This window comes from Podarcis cretensis, assembly GCF_951804945.1.
Source record: "Podarcis cretensis genome assembly, chromosome: 11".
NCBI classification, from domain to species: domain Eukaryota; kingdom Metazoa; phylum Chordata; class Lepidosauria; order Squamata; family Lacertidae; genus Podarcis; species Podarcis cretensis.
The window spans coordinates 59,457,593-59,476,998 of NC_137180.1; the positions used below are offsets into that span (position 1 = coordinate 59,457,593).

The 19,406-nt window shown below is 44.3% G+C and overlaps 1 long non-coding RNA gene across 1 annotated transcript in view; it reads right to left on the reverse strand.

Moving 5' to 3' along the window:
- Positions 1 to 17,922, reverse strand: part of LOC307226462 — a 32,513-nt gene extending 14,591 nt beyond the window's left edge. Inside the window, exon 1 of the long non-coding RNA XR_013843449.1 lies at positions 17,765 to 17,922. This is a non-coding gene — a long non-coding RNA (uncharacterized lncRNA). The remainder of the gene's footprint in view (positions 1 to 17,764) is intronic.
- Positions 17,923 to 19,406: the final 1,484 nt, after the last annotated feature.

The window sequence follows — 19,406 nt, forward strand, 5'->3', positions numbered from 1 at the left end:
CTTTCTAGGATTCTCTCTTTCATATGTGGAGATGTGGATAACTGAACTGAAGTCCAGAAAAATATTTTTTAAAAAAACAAAAAGAACCTGAGAGAAACTGAATTTGCCAGATTCACCCATAGTTAGCTGGGAGTAAAACCTTTTGTACGACTAAACAGACACTCATGCAATTGGACTCCAAGAATGATAGTAGCAAGTGGAACATCAAAGGTGTTTAACATAGGGTATCAGTGATGGGGGCAGAGGGCACAGGTGTCTCTTGGCTGAGAGTGGAAATAGTTGCAGTCAGAAAGCCAGTCATCTCCTGTGCTCCAGATCTGTGTTTTTCTAAAGCCATTCACTGTGGAAAGACGCATGTCTTACAACCGCTCCCTTCTCTGCCGGTGGAATGCGCAGCTCTCGCTGGGGTATGCCACTGTGTTTGATGAGGGATAAATGTGCATTCCCTCTGCCCAGCGCAGATCCCGCCAGCAGCCGCTCTTTGAAGTTCTCATCTGTATGCATTAGAGTCGGGAGTCAAGCCAGTGTGTGCTCCGCTCCAGCCCACGGTGTGTCACAGTGGCAGCACCTAGAAAGCCTATGAATATTTATCGGTAGGAAAAAGGCATCCATGTGTATTTGCTCAATCTCTCTCCCCGCTCTTCCTTTCCTCCCTTCAATCACAAACCTGATTTTTTTTATTTTTTTTTGAGAGGGAGAGAGAAGGGAATGTACCAGATACCGCAGACAACCTCCAATACATAACCAAAGGCTACATGAAGAGTATTTATTTTCCTATTTCTCTCTTCCCCCCCCCCATACATCTTCATTTTGCATTTGTATTTTTGGGGAGATTGAGCACCAGCAGGGATGTGTGTGCACTTGTGGGTCTGCTTAGGGGTGCATGAGGTTGTTCCTGGTTGGGATGAATTTGTCCAATCATGCTGACCATCAGAAGACGCTACCCAAGATCAGAAGAGGAGGCATACAGTCTCCATCCTCCTGTTTCTCATTTCTTAATCTCAGAGGAACATGGCAAGCTGAGCTATGGTCCTTCCACCAGTCATACTCAAAAGATTGTTGGAAATAATGAGCATTAAAAGCAGATCAAGAAAGCCTTGTGATTGCCTCTCTGTCCCCTTGGCTTTATCCTGGGCTGCCATTCAGGAAAGGCATACATCTTCCTTTCATTATTGATGCCCTCTCTTCCAGGCCTTTGCTGGGGGGTGAGGTGAAGACAACTACAATGTGTTAAGTAGGGATGGGGAACTTTGAGAACTGTAAGTCCAGGAGGAGATATGTGGGGGTCTCAGCATCCTTATCAAATTACAACGTGACATGGGTGGCACTGTGGTCTAAACCACTGAGCATCTTGGGCTTGCTGATTCGAAGGTCAGCGGTTCAAACCCACATGACAGGGTAAGCTCCGGTTGCCCTGTCTCAGCTCCTGCCAACCTAGCAGTTCAAAAGCCCACCAGTGCAAGTAGATAAATAGGTGGTGGGAAGGTAAACGGCGTTTCTGTGCACTCTGGTTTCCGTCACGGTGTTTCTGTTGCACCAGAAGTGGTTTAGTCATGCTGGCCACATGAGCCGGAAAGCTGTCTGTGGACAAACGCCGGCTCCCTCGGCCTGAAAGCGAGATGAGCACCGCAACCCATAGTCACCTTTGACTGGTCTTAACCATCCAGGGCTCCTTTACCTTTATCTTTTTATAAGAACAGCTCCTCCTGCAATACCTCCTCATAGTTATATCCCAGCTCTATCACTGAAATTTGTTCTCACTTTCCCTGAAGTTACAGAGGCCCAACTGGCTTCAGTTAGAAGTCAGGCATTTAGCGTCAACAGTCGCATGTTGTGGAAGATTCTTCCAGCAGAGATTTGGCAGGCATCCTTGCTTTCGACTTCCAGGCATCTCTTGAATATATTTTTATGTCAACAGTCCTTTGCAGCTATATAGACTTTCTTGTTCGCCAGTCATTCTAATGGTTATTTTCTTTTGCAATTACAATGAGTTATGTTGCATGGTACACTGCCTCAATATTTTATATGTGTTGATGGTATATTAGTGTTTATATAAATAAAATACATATCCAAAGATGCTGCTTCTGCTTCTTCTTTTAAAAAAAATCAGCTCAACTTCCCTTTATTTTTGGTTCTTTTCATTAGAGGAGGTCACATCAAGGCACGGGGAAACTTTATACCATGGATCATTAGTGTGACAGCTGAATAATGGTGGGGCTCCTCTTCTGAAGGTGGGAATGTGATGACATTTATTTTCCCATCACAAGGGGGAATCAAAGAGAAATGCTTGCATGAGTCAGGCAATATTGTCAAAATTATCCCAGAGAAAAGGAAATCATTAACTGAGTAATAGTTCTCCTAAACCTTGTTTTTACTCTTCCACTCCCCTCATCAATACAATGACTACATACCCAACTTCCTGGCCAGAAATTACCCATATCTGTTTGCATGTGTGTATGTCAATTTCTGTATCTCTGTTTCTTATCTTTCACGTCTTAAATTCAGTTGTCCATGTTTCCAAAGCAATTGGCAATATAATCCTCCTGAAAACCCATCAGCATTATACTGTAAATTTGCCCTGATACACATATTTTTGCATGTGGCTATGACTAATAAACATGTTTTTTTGCAAGCAATTTTCCCACATATAATGCATAGTTTCCATGTTATTTACATTAATATGTACATTTGTAGACACACTTTGCTGTGACATGTGTATTTGGTTGGGAGAACAGCAATGCCACATTTTGAGAAGTGTGAGTTTCAGAGGATAGCTGTGCTTCGGTCGGCCTATTGGTTTGAAAAGTGTGAATTAGGTAGTTCCTTATTAAAATGCAAGCAGGATTGAACTTATTCCCCATCTCTCCTGTGCAGGCATACACCAGCTAAATGCTGGTGGTCAAATATGATGAGCAGCCGAGAGGGAAGGATGGAGTTATAATTATACTCCCAGCTTTCTGAGACCACACTATCTTTTTTACCCAATTTGCCTATCATTGAGAGGAGTAGTACGACTCATGCAACACATTGGTGACTTATATACATACAATAATTACCAATATAATTATACATTCTTTATCAATCTTCTGAGAAAAATACAAAACCTTGTGTAAAGCCACAGAGACTTATGAGCTACCCAACTTAAGATGAACTTATAATGTCTGGTTTCAATGAATTTTTCAAATGCTTAACTCAGTCTTTTGTTTTCTTTATCTTTTTACGTAAGTTCATGAAGATACTCACAAAGGGTAAGTTTGGTTGTTGTTCACAATGCTGAGAGATGCTAGTGAGGTTGTAGATAATAATAATAATAATAATAATAATAATAATAATAATAATAATAATTTATTATTTATATCCCACCCATCTGGCTGGGCCTTCCCAGCCACTCTGGGCGGCTTCCATAAAAACCAAAAATACAGTAAAATCACACGTTAAAAACTTCCCTGAACAGGGCTGCCTTAAGATGTCTTCTGAATGTCAGGTAGTTGTTTATCGCTTTGACATCTGCTGGAAGGGCGTTCCACAGGGTGGGCGCCACTACCGAGAAGGCCCTCTGCCTGGTTCCCTGTAGCTTTGCTTCTCGCAATGAGGGAACCGCCAGAAGGCCCTCGGCGCTGGACCTCAGTGTCCAGGCTGGATGATGGGGGTGGAGACGCTCCTTCAGGTATACTGGACCGAGGCCGTTTAGGGCTTTAAAGGTCAGCACCAACACTTTGAACATACTGGGAGCCAATGTAGGTCTTTCAAGATCTTAATGAAGTTGTAGACAGGGTCCCGGCGTTTTGCACCTGTTTCACCCTGGCTGTCCAAGTAAGGCCGCTGTTCACCCCCGTTGGAGCCCTTTTACTGGGGCTTACAGGTAGCACACTCTCAAGGTAGCTTTCCAGGCTTCTTCAGTGGTCTAATCTCAAAGCCTTGATATGTATATTGATATGCAATTTCATAAAGAATACTATTTTTTTGGCTGAAGCTTAAGAGACTGATTTGCTAATAGTATTCTTTATGAAATGTCTGTGACCGTAATAATAACATACGCTTCAGGTTACATACGCTTCAGGTTACAGACTCCACTAACCCAGAAATAGTACCTCAGGTTAAGAACTTTGCTTCAGGATGAGAACAGAAATTGTGCTCCGGTGGCGCGGCAGCAGAGGGAGGCCCCATTAGTTAAAGTGGTGCTTCAGGTTAAGAACAGTTTCAGGTTAAGAACGGACCTCCGGAATGAATTAACTACTTAACCCGAGGTACCACTGTATGCCCTCCTCCTGTCAGGGAAGAGTGAGAGTGTCTCTCACAGAGTTCTCTCTAGCAAACTTACAGGAAAAGTCTCTGAGCTTCTGTTCCTATCATGTACCTATCTAGCAAACAATGAATCATTGGTTTGACTGCCCTTGGAATACCCCACAATTATTTATTAAAATATTTGAACCCACATTTAAAAAGTCCCCTTAGGGTAGCTAACCATGAGCTGGAAATCAACACCACAAAATTAAAACCATGTTGCTAACAAAATCACCATTACAGCAGAGTAGCCAAAGCCTGATCAGTAGAGTTTGAGATCAACAATGCAATTACAGCCAGGCAATCCTTTCCCCCCAAAGGTCCAGAGAGCATCCATATTTTATTTGCATTGTTTGGCAGAAGACCACTAATGATGCATCCAAGCACAATAACTGAGGAAGTGTTGTCCTCTGTGCCCCCATCCCTTGCCTAGATGGGCTGGAATCATAGTGGAAGGACCCTGATGTTCATCTAACCATTAGAAGATATTGTGGGCTGAGAAGGACACCTCTGTGCCCAAGCTGGGTGGAACAATGGCCTGACTCGGCTTACAGCGCTGTCTTAAACTACTTTGGGGAGAAGGAGGAATGTATTTCCTATCTCTGTTTGTTCCAAAAGGAAGGAGTTCATTGGTATTCCTCAGGTTATACGCTTCAGCATTTCTCATAGAACAGCAGACAGCTGTGTCTGGCTGTAGAGGCAGAGCAGATGCTGGACGCCAGTTGTCAGACCTTGGCGGTGCGCTTTAATTGCCCCTTTGAAAAAGATGAGTTCGGAAATTCAACGAAAAGGACTCGCTGTGTGGGTTGCAGCAATTTTTGAACTGGCCATTCTGCCAGTGAGGTGGACATGTAGAAGAAGGAGGAGGAGGAGGAGGAGGAGGAGGAGGAGGAGCTGTACCTTCAGCACAGCCCTGTAAGTTATTATTTTAAGAAAGGAAAGTGATTAAGAGGAGAGGCAGGAGAAAGATGAGGAGCATTGCACAGCTTAATTTCAGGATCTAAGATGTACCTGCAACTTTCACGAGGCCGCTGTGAAGTTTTTACAAGCCTTAAGATCTTTACTGGAGGAGCGACATTGCAATGAGCCCTGACACTTTGTCAAACAACTGAAGTGCATCTGCAGGTTTAATAAGCAGGAGTGTATCTGACCGCCTGCTGTTCTCAGCCAATTTGTCGTTGACAGTGTTCCCATGCCTGACAAGTAAAGAGTACCGAGAAGAGGGGAACAACAGTAGGATGCATGAACGTAAGCAAAGCCTTCCTTGATCTGGTATCTGTACCCATCTGAACAACACAGATACGACTCCAGATCATATACTAACCGGACTTGTGGATCCTCTCTGTGTAATCAAGGAGTGGATGAGCGTCCCCCAAAATATAGCTATGTTCTCCCACTGTTGGAGATCATTTGCCTTCATTTTCTGGGAACTGTTGGTGGTGAAGAGTGTGGTTGTACACAGAGTCTGCTTGCAGGCTTCCTGTGGACTTCTGGTTGGCTACTGTGAGAACAGGATGTTGGAGTAGATGGGCCTTTGACAGGAACCATCTGCAGGGCTCTTCTTAGGTTCTTAGAACAAGATTCCTGAGATGAATAACATAGGATGAAGCAGATGCTCAATTAGATGCACTTTGGGACTCATCCAGCAGGCTCTTATATGGAGTCTTCTTGTATGAGGACTCCACAAGTCAGGATATCAAAGTCCAAGGCAGACTTGTGTAAGTTCCATTGTCCCTCCTTGTTTTTTATGGTGGACATCTGATATGATTAGATTCAATCCCCAACAGTCAATTACTAATTTAAGCCCCACTTTATATTAAAGGGTATATAGGGAATGCAAAGGTGAGGCTAAGTTCCTTGTTCCACTGTCCACTATGCAGCAGAAACTATTGCAGTACAGTGGTACCTCGGGTTACAGACACTTCAGGTTACAGATGCTTCAGGTTACAGACTCCGCTAACCCAGAAATAGTACCTCGGGTTAAGAACTTTGCTTCAGGATGAGAACGGTAATCACATGGCGGCAGTGCGGCAGCAGCGGGAGGCCCCATTAGCTAAAGTGGAGTTTCAGGTTAAGAACAGTTTCAGGTTAAGAACAGACCTCCAGAACAAATTAAGTTCTTAACCCGAGGTACCACTGTACATGGAACATGCAGGGATCAGGGCTGGTGAGATACATTGTTTTGTGGTGATTCTGGTTCCTGTTTGGATAGCTCCAAGAAAGTGGTAGTGAGAGATGGCTGTTCTATCTATCATTGCTCTGGTTTTTGAGATGTAAATATTTTTTAGGTCTTGCCTTATTTATGTAATGTAATGTTTAACACTATTTTTAATGTTGTGTTGCAGGGCTTATCTACACTTTCTTCTGCTCTTTCCAGGCATGGTCCACACGAAAGCTCTATGACTGAGGAGGGTTTTTTTTCTTTTTCTTTTTTTTAGGGGGGGTGGTCTAGAGATTCCCCCCATTAAAATCCCTCAGGCACAGAGAGTAGACGTGTGTCTGGAAAGAGTGAGACAAAAGGTACATGTGGATAAGCCCTTACTTGTTAAAACCCACACTGGGACGTTAGGCTAAAAAGGTGGGTATTCATTCAGGGAAGTTTTTAGTGTTTGATGTTGTATTGTGTTTTTACCATATTTTGTTGGGAGTCACCCAGGGTAGCTGGGGCAACCCAGTCAGATGGGTGTCATATACATCATCATCATCATCAACAACATCAACATCATCATTGCAAACTACCAGGTCCTTGAAATAATTATATTGTGAATATATAGACTGAACATCTAGGTAGATTAGATAACCTGCTATATCATTTCATCCCTCCATTATCTTATGAAATAGCTCACTAGGGCTAAGAAATATCATATTAAATTCTTTATGATTGGGCAGATTATGACAAAGTATTACAAGGCTCTAAAAGTGCAGCTTCCATTACAATTCGCCATTGCATTTAAATTGCACAAGAGGGACGCACAGCAAAATGTTACAGCATAACTTCCTCCCTAACAGGAGCACTTCAGTTCAGGGATCCTGCCAGTTCTCCTGCAACTGAGCAGCTCAGTTCAGTAGGCACCCTGCACATTCTGCAGAAGAATGTGATGCGGCAGCTAGATTGGTGACTGGGGGCGGCCGCCGAGACCACATAACACCAGTCTTGAAAGACCTACATTGGCTCCCAGTACATTTCTGAGCACAATTCAAAGTGTTGGTGTTGACCTTTAGAGCCCTAAATGGCCTTGGCCCAATATACCCGAAGGAGCGTCTCCACACCCATTGTTCAACCTGCACACTGAGATTCAGCACCGAGGGTCTTCTGGTGATTCCGTCACTGTGAGAAGCAAAGCTACAGGGAACCAGGCAGAAGGCCTTCTTGGTGGTGGTGCCTGCCCTGTGGAACGTCCTCCCATCAGATGTCAAAGAGATAAAAAACTACCTGACATTTAGAAGACATCTGAAGGCAGCCCTGTTCAGGGAAGTTTTTAATGTGTGACATTTTAATGTATTTTTAATCTTTGTTGGAAGCCGTCCAAAGTGGCTGGGGAAACCCAGCCAGATGGGCGGGGTACAAATAATAAATTATTATTATTATTTTTTGCACAGTTGCTGAAAGGAAACTTTTTGCAAGTTTACAGAGGAAGCAAACCTTGGCACGAGCAGCCTGCCCTTCACTGAAAAGGAATGCATGCATAATTTTATTTTTATGCCGCTTTTCCATTCTTCGAGCCATGATCAAGGCACCTTATGCCATTGTCAGAGCTGCCCCTAGGTCCTAGCTCACAGAGGACCAACGCTAGGCTGTCGTTATGTACAAAAGTCTTTATTGAGGTTCAGTTTCCATTTCAAAGCCGCAGCGCGCAGCTCTACGTCTTAAACCTTAGACCGGCGAAGTCCTGTCTGAGTCTCCTCCCCTATGACACCAGTTTAAGATCCTAGCCCTGCTCCACCTTTTCCGCTGCTCTCTTCTCCTCTGGGTCCTCCTGCCCGCTGGGGCATTGCCCTTTCTGGACTCTTCCGACGCTGAGTCGCTTAGCTCCTCCCCCTCCCTCCGGCGGGCTTTAGGACCCGGTTCCCAATCCTCATTCTCTGCTGTCCCACGCTCCTGTACATTTGAACTTGCCTCTCGCACCAACCCAGTGACCTTCCTCCTGACCGTTACACTACTTCTGTCACTGCTTCCCTCTTCCGGGATACTGGCCGGATCTGACCTCCCCTCCGTTGCCTGACTCTCCGATGGAGGCGTGGTCAGCCCTGACTCCTCTCCTCTCCCTGCTGGGGGAGACGCTACTCCCGATACCTGTGACTCTTCCCCCCCACTATGCTCTGGTGGGGAAGCTGGTCCTGATCTCCAACTGCTGCTCTGGGAGTCCCCGCTGGTCCCTTGCTTCTGGAGTGTCCCCCTTGGGACCCCCCTTGCCCTGGCCACCAGCGCCCCCTTCTGTGTATCTTCCGATTCGCTGGAGAGGCTCATGGAATCTCTCGGGCCACTGTCATCTTCTCCTACGCTGCCCTCAGATTCTTCCCCTTCGCTCTCCATCTCCCCTCTTCCCTGTGCTTCTGCTCCTGAACCCCTGACATCCATGAAAAAGAATACTTAACTGCAACACAGCAAAAGTAGAAAAAATAAATAAAACATTACGAAAACCAATCTGAACCATTTCCACATAAATTGCAACAAAATCTAAAATATACAAAAAATAGCAACAGCAGCAACCATCCCCACCCAGCAACAAAAAACCCAAACAACACCCCAACCCAAAAGTCTGTTCAACAGCCTCCGCTTTTGTAGGTGGAGTCAGTCAGGGCACCATTTTCCCAGGCCAGGTGGGAAAAGACCTGCAGGGTAGGGAGCAAGTCTTCAAGGACTCACAGCCAAGCTGGTAGCACCTTAAAGGTAAAGGGACTCCTGACCACTAGGTCCAGTCGTGGACGACTCTGGGGTTGTGGCCCTCATCTCGCTTCCAAATCATGTGGCCAGCATGACTAAGCCGCTTCTGGCCAACCAGAGCGGCACACGGAAATGCCGTTTACCTTCCCGTCGGAGCGGTACCTATTTATCGACTTGCACTTTGATGTGCTTTCGAACTGCTAGGTTGGCAGGAGCAGGGACCGAGCTACGGGAGCTCACCCCATCTCAGGGATTCGAACTGCCGACCTTCCAATCGGCAAGCTCTAGGCTCTGTAGTTTAGACCACGGCGCCAGAGACCAACTAAGTTTTTTTACTGGCATGAGCTTTCTTGTGCATGCACACTTCTTCAGATTCTTTTTATTTTGTTTCAACTATGGCAGACCAACATGGCTACCTACCTGTCATAGCTGTCAATGTTTTCCCTTTTTTAAGGGAAATTCCCTTATTCCTCACAAGAAAAGGAAAAAGTTGACAGCTGTGTTACCTGTAGCCAAGCTGGTGTCTGGCCTCTTCAGCAGCCTCAGCTGGTTTTAAAAACATGTTGTGATCGGTGCTATTTTTCTCGAAAAAGAGGTGCCAGAACTCACCAGGAACACCTCCCTCATTCTGTTAGAATGGCAATGATGCCCAGCTGAGAGGTGGCAGAACGGAGTTCCTGTGAGTCCCCCCCCCCTTTTTTTTAAAAAAGCCCTGGTTTGTGATGTACCTTAATTATTGCTTTGGATTATTGTTCTTCATTTTACCGTTGATGTTTCAAAACATTATAAGCAGCCTTGAATACCAACTTGGGAGAAAGGCGGGATACAAATACATTAAGTATATAAATAGACCATTTTAAGATTTCTTTTAAGCTGCTTAAAAAGAGGTTTTGCCACAATCAAACGCTATATAAATTTTGTTGAATGAGTGAATTAGTAGTGGAAGTGTGTGTGAGAGAGGAGTTTTGTGTGCATACATGCAGTGCTTTATTTGATTTCAGGGGGTACGCAAGGGTACTCAGCACAGACACCTCTTTTTCATTGTTAAAAAGTGTGGCACTTGCTGCAACAACTTAATGGTGAGTTCCAGCACCTCATATATATATATATATATATGTAATGCACTGTATGCATGTTTGCTTTTTTAAACAACAGCAACTGAGCCTTTAACATGGTGGTTCTCAAAGTGGTGGGGTATGCTACCCTGATGTTGCAGAAGAGGATGACAAGTGTGGCAGGAAGATTTAAGGACAATCAAACATTTAAACATTTCAGTATAGTATAGTATAGTATAGTATAGTATAGTATAGTATAGTATAGTATAGTATAGTATAGTATAATTTGTTTGGATATATAACCAGAAACCATATCCACGCCTCTCTTCAAGCGCACTGGCTATTCTTCTACAGTTCCCCATGACTTATTGTTATGAACAAGGATTTTCAATTCTGACTGATATGAAAGATCAGAAAAGAGAAAGGCGTGTTTGCGCTGATGAGACGAGAGTTCGTTTGTCTCAAATTAGACCTAACAGAAGTGAGATCACCTGGCAAAAGGAAGCTCACACCTCTCACTGAGTTCATATACATACTTAAGAGGCTCATTTAAAATTATAATTTGGGAATGTGTTCTTATGTGGCTGCATCATTTTATACTCTCTGGATATCCCGTGATCATATTATAAAGTAGTTGTGTTCTATGTTACAAATCAAGCACTGCTAGGAGCTGTTTCTTTTTGTTTTCCAAAGTATTTCTTATCAATTTAAAAAAAAAAAAAAAAAAACACCTGGTGTGGCATGAGCAAATGTTTATTCTGAAAGTGCAGCCCAGAGAAAAAAGTTTGTGAACCACTGCTTTAACTTCTCAGACCTGCAAAGAAAACCTGAATGATGTTTGTTCCGATTCAGCAAGAAACAGCTATTTCCCTCCCCCCAGAAAAAGCAGCAAAGACAAAATTAAAACTTATTGGACCCAAGTCTAGAAATCATGAGGCAAATGAAACTATCGGTGAGCCCTAAGGCACGGTTGGAGGTATTTTTTTTTTCATCTCAGAAGCTGCATTCTTTGTTCAGCAACCTTGCGGTTACAACAACTTACCTGACTTTGATAAGTGGGTAGAAGGACTCAGCTGCTTTGTGCCATACTAATTAAATGCAATCATGCCTGGAAATCAAAGGTATCCTGTAGCAGAGCAAACCCTGAAGATTTTTAGCTCCTGCTCACTTTTAGTACTGAAATATAGCAGTGAAAGATGGAGGTCACGTGGCGACGCTGCCGCATTTTGCCAGGAAATGAATCACGACGAGCGAGAGAAAATGAATCAAAGGGAAGAGGGTGAATTCAGAACTATGCATTCTCCCAAAGGGCTGAAAACGAGAAAGTTTCTCTTGAACCAAAAATGTTTTCTTCACTTTTATTCTGAATGCATCTCTCATTGATACAAAATTTGTTGCAAAGTCCTCGGCAGCAAATGCACACCTAGCACATGTGGTGTGGTTGTCGATATGCCTAGGATTTTTGGATTTTTATTTTCCAACAGATCACTTTAATGGTTGAGGCAGACCTCATACTCTCTCTGATGCTGTCAATATTTAATTTGATGGTGGGTGACATGGTTGTTGAACAGAAGAAAAATCTTGTTAATTGCAGCTGGGTGTCAGACAATGGAAATACATCTCACCTGCCCCCAAGGTTCCACCTATATGGGATTGGATTTTGAAGGGTCTTGAAATAGTTGAAATTGATTTGGTGGCCAATTTGGCTTATAAGATGGAAGGTATCTGCTTTTGATACAAAATTTGTTGCGAACTAAATCATCATAATAGAAATTTTGGGGGTATCAGGTTTGAAAGACATTTTTTTGGTAAATGATCATTTATGTAAAGTGGGAACTGTGTAGATTGACGTATTGCCTCCCCAAAAGGGGTTTCCACCAAATTGTGCAGGCAATTTTGAGTATATTTTTTCACAATGTTAATAATGTCTGCTTGTAACTTTTTATGATTTTACTGCATGATTTTATGCATTTTTGTCATAAACCACTTAGATTTTTTTAATGAAATAGCAGTCTATAAATATTTGTATGAATACAAAATATACGTGTGTGTGTGAGAGCAAGTACGTGCCTCTAACCTAATAATGCCTCAGGGTGGCTATCAGTTAAGTTATTAGCTTCCCTTACCTGCCCACACTGAAGGCCAGAAATATCAAATTAACACATACATCCCAAAGAAGGGATCGCTCAGCTGGTAGAGCATGAGACTCTTAATCTCATGCTTGGACTAGATGATCCTGAGAGTCCCTCCCAACCCTACAATTCTATGATTCTATGATCAAACAAATAACTCTACAGTGTGGAGAAGGCTGGGGGGGGCGGTGCCAATCAGAGGCTCCCTGCAAAAAAATCTGCTTTGCCCAAGAAACCAGTTGACCTAAGTAGTGTTACAAAAGTTGGGCGCCTCCCACACTCTCTGCCGAATGGTAGCAAGAGCCCATGGGGTCCCAGGCGACCACCCAGGGTCTGCGTCCCTTTGGAGAATGGAAGTCATGGCAGAAGACTGTCGTGGCTTTAAGAAACCTAGACAGCATCCTACAAAGCAGAGACATCACCTTGCCAACGAAGGCCCGTATAGTTAAAGCTATGGTTTTCCCAGTAGTGATGTATGGAAGTGAGAGCTGGACCATAAAGAAGGCTGATCGCTGAAGAATTGATGCTTTTGAATTCTGGTGCTGGAGGAGACTCTGGAGAGTCCCATGGACTGCAAGAAGATCAAACCTATCCATTCTGAAGAAAATCAGCCCTGAGTGCTCACTGGAAGGACAGATCGTGAAGCTGAGGCTCCAAGACTTTGGCCACCTCATGAGAAGAGAGGACTCCCTGGAAAAGACCCTGATGCTGGGAAAGATGGAGGGCACAAGGAGAAGGGGACGACAGAGGACAAGATGGTTGGACAGTGTTCTCGAAGCTACCAGCATGAGTTTGACCAAACTGCAGGAGGTAGTGGAAGACAGGAGTGCTTGGCGTGCTCTGGTCTAGGGGGTCACAAAGAGTCTGACACGACTAAATGACTAAACAACACCACCTGCAGTCGGCATGGAGGGAGTCCAGACCTTCCAGCATGGTCATTTCAAGATGCAGCAGCTCAGGCTGCCTGCAGCCAGCTACCTCCAAAGATGGATTCAGCTCCTCTTCTTGCTTCTCCTTCTGAGCAACCCTTGCTTGAAAACTCCCTTTTCCTGTCCCTTCAAACACTCCACCCCCTATTACCTTGATAACATCTCACTCAAGAGCTAAGGATGCTCTCAGATGGCCCATCAACATATTTTGTCATGTTAATAGGTTTGCTCTACACACTAAGCCAGCCAGGCTGGTTTGCATATGCCAACCCTGGAATTCCCTGTGTGGCACAGCTCTGAAGCTGGTACTTTAATCCATATCCCCATTCAAGGGTTGCCATATGTCCTCTTTTTCCAGGGCATGTCCTCTTTCTCATGAGTATGTAAAATAAGAGTCGTCATAGCAACCCATAGTTAAAAGTAGGAGTCGGCAAATGTGTCCTCCTTTGCTCTTCAAAATACGGTAGCCCTATTCGGAACCCTGGCATTTACTAATTTCTAGATATATGACACCAGTGTCCTGAATGCCCCTTCCCATTGGGCACTCCTGGCCTAGGGTTACCAGACATCCCCAGTTCCCGGGGACAGTCCCTGGATTTGCAAATCTGTCCCCAGACAAATTCTGTCCCCGGAACGTCCCCAGATTTGCAAATCTGTCCCTGGGAAATGTGGCAGTGGCAGCCTCAGCAGCCAGTGAGCCAGCCTGGTAGTGCAGTTAGCTCTGGCTGGCTTCAGGAGCTGATAGCTGCTGTGACGCCCACCATTTTTCCTCGCTTGGAAGTTGCCATCTGATGAGTCTTGTGTGCAACACATCATATAGGGAATTCCGGAGAGGGAAAATGGCGGGTGCCACGGCAGTGAGCAGCTCCTGAAGCCAGTCAGAACCAACTGCGCTACCAGGCTGGCTCCGGGCTGCTGACTGCCGCTGCTGCCGCCACTGCTGAAGGGGAACCAGGGACATCTGGCGGTACAGATCTCCTGCCCCCTCCCCCCTTTGTTTTGACTAATTGGGGGAGGCTCAGGAGTTGCAGGCAGGCGGCCGTTGCCAAGTTTTTTAAAAATTGCACATTTATGTTTCACAGGGTGCAAAAGAAGGGCTTTGCACCTTTATACAATATGCATGTGTGCTTGGGCCCAGGGTCTTTTGCCTCACCATCTCCACTACTGACTCCCTGTTGCTACTCAGCTTCAAAAACCAAAACCAAAAAAACAACAACAGTGTCCCCAGATTCGCTGAAAAAAAATCTGGTAACCATATCCTGGCCATGTGATCCCCAGACCTCCTCATCTTAGGAAAGACCAAAGTGAATGATGTATAGATGGTATATTTATATTACACCAGGGAAGCTAGCAAAAATGTATAAAGTTAGTAATAAATGTTGGAAATGTAAGGAAAAAGAGGGAACAGTTTATCACATGTGGTTGGAATGTAAAAAGGTGAAATGCTTCTGGAAGATGATATATAACGAGCTGAAAAAAATGTTGAAATATACATTTATAAAGGAAGCAGAAGCATTTCTCTTGGGTATTGTTGGAAATGATATAAACAGAAAGGAATGTAAGCTTTTTCTATATGCAGTAACAGCAGCAAGAATATTATTGGCCCAAAAATGGAAGCAAGAAGATCTACCAACGATGGAAGAATGGAGGATGAAATGAATGAACTATGCGGAACTTGACAAACTAACAGGAAGGATCCAAAACCGGTGGGATCAGAAATTCACCAAAGACTGGGGTAGATTTACGGATTATTTGAAAAGTATTTGTGATGACTAGACAACGTTTGTAGGTTTACAAGAAGTTCTGTGAGGAATAAGATTAGAAATATTGTAAAAATGCAGAAGGAGAGAGGATATGTTAAGAGATGTAAAGGCAATATTATGTTAGAAAATGCATAAGAAGTGATTAAGACGGAGGTGCTGATGGAAGTCCAATAAGATTGCATTTGTGATAAACTGTGTGGTATGTTTTATAATTTTGTATGATAAAAACCAATAAAAATATTATTATTTTTTAAAAAAAGGAAAGACCAAAGTGAGTTTTCTCCAAAAGAGGGGGAGGGGTGTTGAGGTAATTTCTTCCCTGCTAAAGAGCAGAAGTACCTGATGATAGTACTTTCTGACCCTTTGTTGTCGCTTTTCTCACTCATCTCATCTGCATGGACAGCTAATATAATATGAGACTCAGTTCAAACGCCATTACAAATGAACTGCTTCGACGTGTATGGATTAAGCTCAGATGACACACTTTCTTCCCCCAATTAAAAGTGTGTCATGGGCCCATCCTACATTTCAAGGTTCCTTAAAGGCAACCGGCTTCATAGTATGTTTATGATCACAGTCAGTTTAGGACAAATCAATAGATCTAAATCAGTTAGTAATTACAGTAGGGAATAATATATACACAGATGCCCGTGCAGTATTGCAGATTGCATTGGGAGATTGCAGACATGTTCTTTCACTGTGAGGAAGAGAAAGAAAGATGCTGTTTCTAACAGAGAAAGCGAGGAGAGTGATGTGAGATACCACAGCTTAGATGAAAGGCTGATCTTTCCTTTTATGAACTGAATGCCACAAATGCATTTGGAAGTGGCTTTGCTGGCAACCAGCTGATGCATTAAAAGAAACCTTATTAATGATAATAAGTACTGAGAAAAAGAGGATGATGACATGGAAGATTAGGAAAAGAACATAAAGCATCCTCAATGACAGGCAATTGCTTCATCAAATATTTGAGTGCGCAGTTTGAGCCCTACATGCAAGTTTCGGTATTTATCTATTTGTGGCATTTATATTCCAGCCTTTTCCTCCAAGGAGCTCAAGGTGCTGCACATGATTCCCCTCCTTCATTTAATCCCCACAATGACCCTGTGAGGTAGGTTAGGCTCAGAGGCTGTGACTCACTCAGCTTCATGACCAAGTGGGAATTTGAACTCTGGTTTCCTACATTCTAGTCTGACACAGTAGAGACATCACCTTGCCAACAAAGGTCCGTGTAGTAAAAGCTATGGTTTTCCCAGTAGTGATGTATGGAAGTGAGAGCTGGACCATAAAGAAGGCTGATCGCCGAAGAATTGATGCTTTTGAATTATGGTGCTGGAGAAGACTCTTGAGAGTCCCATGGACTGCAAGAAGATCAAACCAATCCATTCTGAAGGAAATCAGCCCTGAGTGCTCACTGGAAGGACAGATCCTGAAGCTGAGGCTCCAAGACTTTGGCCACCTCATGAGAAGAGAAGACTCCCTGGAGAAGAGCCTGATGTTGGGAAAGATGGAGGGCACAAGGAGAAGGGGACGACAGAGGACGAGATGATTGGACAGTGTTCTCTAAGCTACGAACATGAGTTTGATCAAACTGCGGGAGGCAGTGGAAGACAGGAGTGCCTGGCATGCTCTGGTCCATGGGGTCACGAAGAGTCGGACACGACTAAACGACTAAACAACAACAACATCAAGTCTGACACTCTAACCACCACACCACACAGGCTTTTGAGATAACATTTCCCAATGCTCAAGCTAATATTGTGCTTTGTCGTAAGCAATGGCAGAACATTTCAGATCTGGGTAGGAAATTGGTGGGAACTCTCAGCTCTTCCAGTTTGGTAGTATTTGGAGAGCCTGGGATTAAACCAACACAGGTTTAAGCTACTGTTATATATATTTAAAGGTACCAGTGTTGGTCTATAAACAAAAAACAAAATTCATAGTTGGGTTTATTAGGATTGAGCCAAATGTCACAAAACAGTGGCAAGATTTCTCCATCAGGCAAGATGATGATGATGATGATGATGATTTATTACCCCCGCCCATTTGGCTGGGTTTTCCCAGCCACTTTGGGCAGCTCCCAACAGAATATTAACAACACAATAAAACATCAAATATTAAAAACTTCCATAAACAGGGCTGCCTTCAGATGTCTTCTGAAAGTCAGATAGTTGTTTATTTCCATCTGATGGGAGGGCGTTCCACAGGGCGGGTGCCACTACCGACAAGGCCCTCTGCCTAGTTCCCTGTAACTTGGCCTCTCGCAGGGAGGGAACCACCAGAAGGCCCTCAGAGCTGGACCTCAGTGTCCAGGCTGAATGATGAGAGTGGAGACGCTCCTTCAGCCTGATGGATTAGCCCAGTGGCCCACCTAATTCAGTCTCCCATTCTTACAATGACCAAACTGATGCCTGCAGGTCTAGAGCACAAGAGCACCCTCCATTCCTGTGGTTTCCATCTACTGGTCTTCAGAAGCATTACAACCACTGACCATGGAGATTGAGCACAGCCATCTGTCATGGGACAGGAGTCAGCTTCACCTGCTGAACAGAAGCCTGAAGGGGGAGAAGGCAGCTTGACTCCACCTACAGCTGATCAACCTTCAAGGACTCAGAGGAGAAGGAGCTGATGAGAACCAGCTGGCTTTAGCCTTCTTAAGCAGAGCTTCCAGCAGCAGTCAGATGGTGGTAAAAACGCCAGCAGTTCCTGGCCCTACCTTGCTGCTTCTGGCTTGTCTTGACCCTTGACTCCATGATCATTGGATTCCTGACCCCCGGACCATCTGAGCATGTGGGTTGCTGTTTGTCTGACCCTAGGACTGGACCTGACTTCAGTTGCTGACTCTACTTCCAGGCAAGTACACTTCAGAGACTCTTCTGCTTGGTTGGCCTCCAACTCCACTGCAGGTTGTTGCTCAGCAACGATATTATGACATCATCATTGCTGTTAGCCATTGATAGCCCTCACCTCCATGAACTTGTCTAATCGCTTAAAGACACCCAAACTCGTGGCCACCACTGCCTCCTTTGGGAGCCTATGCCTTAGTTTCTGGTAGGATAAATGCCATAGAGTGGATGTAGACACCCATCTATAGGAGTGGCCAGGAGATAATAAAACTAATGAAGTATTTTGAGGTACCTCAGCCCCAGCCAGCCTGACCAATGGCCAGGGATCATAAGGAATATAGCCCACCATATGAAGGATGAGGATTCCTCACCTAGATTAAAAACATTAATTGCTGCCACACCACTTCAGACACACTACAATAATTGTTTGAGGACCAGATATATATATATATTTTCTAGGCATGGGGACAAAGCAAACACTAAAAGGGTGGGGCAAGGATAGTTTCCAACCACAAAATAAGAGTAGTACCTGCATGCTTTGCCTGATATCTCAGGTTCTACAAATGTTCTACACTTGATTTTTATTTTTTTTAATGAAAACTGAGGGTCTGGAGGTTGTGGTTCAGCTGTGGTGGTCAGTTGCTCTGCATATCCTCTTCCAGATGTTCATGCAGGAATTTCTTATTTGTCTCCTAGCTGTGTTCTAGTTGAAGAACCCGTGTCTGGATTGTACCACTTCAGAAGGGAGAGCCGTGTGACTTTTTGTTCCTTCCTGCAAAATCCCTCCAACATTGACAAATAAAAATGAGCACGTCCGGGGAGGGGGGGTTGGAGTAAGCGAGATCTCCTGTCCCTGCCATCTAGCTCCTTCAAGGCATGTGCCTGCATGTGTAAAACATTTCATCAGCTCACCCGTTTAATTAAATATTATCTCTCCCTCTTCCCAAGCACTGGCTCCGGAGTCTATTTTTATTTGTTCTCCCTTTTCCACCTCCAACTTCATTGAATTAATTTTTTCTTCCCTCATCACCACGCTGTGTCGTCTCCCCCCCCCCCCCGGTTCCCTCTCCTGGGTAACACACTTGCGGTTAGCAGTAAGATTTCCATGGAAACATCAGGGACAGTTTGGATGGAGATGAAGGCTACATCTCTCCTGTGAGTTAAAAGGTTACACAGTTCACGTCTCCCCTGAACAGCTTGATCCAAGTCTTCTAGCGGTCAATAGCTGGCTGTCTTTTAAGCTGCATCAAGTATGTATGTCCATCCATAAAACTCTGTGTGCATGTCTAGGCAGAGGGTGGGGGCTGACGTCAATTTTTGAAGGTAGACTTTTTTTTAAAAAAAAAATTGTTGAGAGCTATCTTGAGCTGTTAAGGGGAGGGGAGTAACAGTTGGGCAATAGTTAGACCAGCTGAAAGGTCACAGGGAATTGAGCGAGCTTTCTGAGTCCATCAATAGTGGCCCCAGAAGGTAGGCTGAAGGCCCACGATACAGGAAATCGCCTGAAGCTAA